This window comes from Cyprinodon variegatus, unplaced genomic scaffold, assembly GCF_000732505.1.
Source record: "Cyprinodon variegatus isolate N-32 unplaced genomic scaffold, C_variegatus-1.0 Scaffold1533, whole genome shotgun sequence".
In the NCBI taxonomy this organism is placed as follows: Eukaryota; Metazoa; Chordata; class Actinopteri; order Cyprinodontiformes; family Cyprinodontidae; genus Cyprinodon; species Cyprinodon variegatus.
The window spans coordinates 109,779-111,345 of NW_015151986.1; the positions used below are offsets into that span (position 1 = coordinate 109,779).

Sequence of the window (1,567 nt, forward strand, 5' to 3'; positions counted from 1 at the left end):
AAAAGGGGTCCCTATGTCCTCCAGCAGTCTAAGCCTATAGCAGCAGAACTATAGAGATAGAATGAAGCAGAATGATGAAAAAGGGGTCCCTATGTCCTCCAGCAGTCTAAGCCTATAGCAGCAGAACTATAGAGATAGAATGAAGCAGAATGATGAAAAAGGGGTCCCTATGTCCTCCAGCAGTCTAAGCCTATAGCAGCAGAACTATAGAGATAGAATGAAGCAGAACTGCTGCTGATGTTACCTTAATATTAGTGAGGAATGTTTTCTTCAACCAATCAGATTTCAGATTTGCTCCACTGGGCCAGCTAGAGGACCCGCCCCTACATCAGCATTTTCTGTCCTCTGATTGGTCAGTTAGAGCTAAACGTTTACAGCCAAGTAAAGCTAGAGATAATCTGCATTATAGATTCGTTTTTGTTCAAAGTTTTTCTGGCCTCAATGGCCGATAATAAATGGAGATACTAAGACTTCCTGCAAAAAGACAAAAGGATGAATTTAGTTTATAAATGATCAGCATCTCTGGTGAGTGGGATATATTTCATGCTTTATGTTCTATTTTATCTAGTTAGAGCTTTGGTTATAGAGGATTGCTGTTGTTTTTTTATTTTTTATATATTGTGACTTTCTTCTTGTAATTTTATAATTTTATTTCTGCAAATTTAGGACTTTATTGTCGTAATATTCTGATTTTATTCTTGTAATGTTATGACTTTATTCTTGTATTTAAAAGAAAAATAAATCTCTAGCCTGTCCCTAATAATCTGTTGTAGAATTCAAAGTCAATCTCACATTATTTTTTAGATTTTTGAAAGTTAGATTTTTGGACTGTATCTTCTTCTATTTTCAAATGTTCAAAATTTGCTCCTTGCAACAATAGTGGAATAAAAATCCCCCCATAGTTTCTTTATTCATGCGTTTCATTTTGGAGAATTTTACCTGAAAACAAAGCATTAAAGTTTATTGTTTTCAGAATTTATGTTAAACTTCTCAATGTTATTGAACAACAGTGGTTCCAAAATGACCTTTGACCCAGAACTGATTTCAGAAGTGGGGGTGTCTCTACCCGATCCCTGGTCCCGTAAGCACGATCCGTCCTGAGCATGAGCGAACAGAATAACAAGATCCAGACGACGTAATAACGGCACAGAAAATACTTATTTATATAGTCAAAACATTAAAGAATGCTGAACTAAATTCCATAGAAAATATTGAAGACTTTTCTGGAAGAAATGGAGACGTTTTACATTCTCTCCATTGTATTGGGTGACGTCATCATCGGAGGCGCTCAGAGAAGTCGCAGTAACGGTCCAAAGGCTATTTAAGTGTTTTGCTTTTTTACATTTATTAGAATATGAAATATTTAGGCAGTAAGAAACAGTAAGTAAGAAAAACAAAGTATTGCCTACCTGGAAGTCATCCTGTACTCGCCGTGCTTCACGGACGGATTGGGTCGTGACGGAAACGCAAGTATTTTTTAATAAACTAACTCCAGCGTGTTTGACAACCAATCACACAAGAAAAGACGGGGGGCCAATCAGGAGGGAGGTCTGAAGTCAGGGAAGCG

The 1,567-nt window shown here is 36.9% G+C and overlaps 1 protein-coding gene across 1 annotated transcript in view; it reads right to left on the reverse strand.

Moving 5' to 3' along the window:
* The window catches only part of LOC107103814 (arachidonate 5-lipoxygenase-like), a 26,680-nt gene that overhangs the window by 22,051 nt on the left and 3,062 nt on the right, over positions 1 to 1,567 (reverse strand). The gene's annotated exons all lie outside the window — the stretch shown is intronic.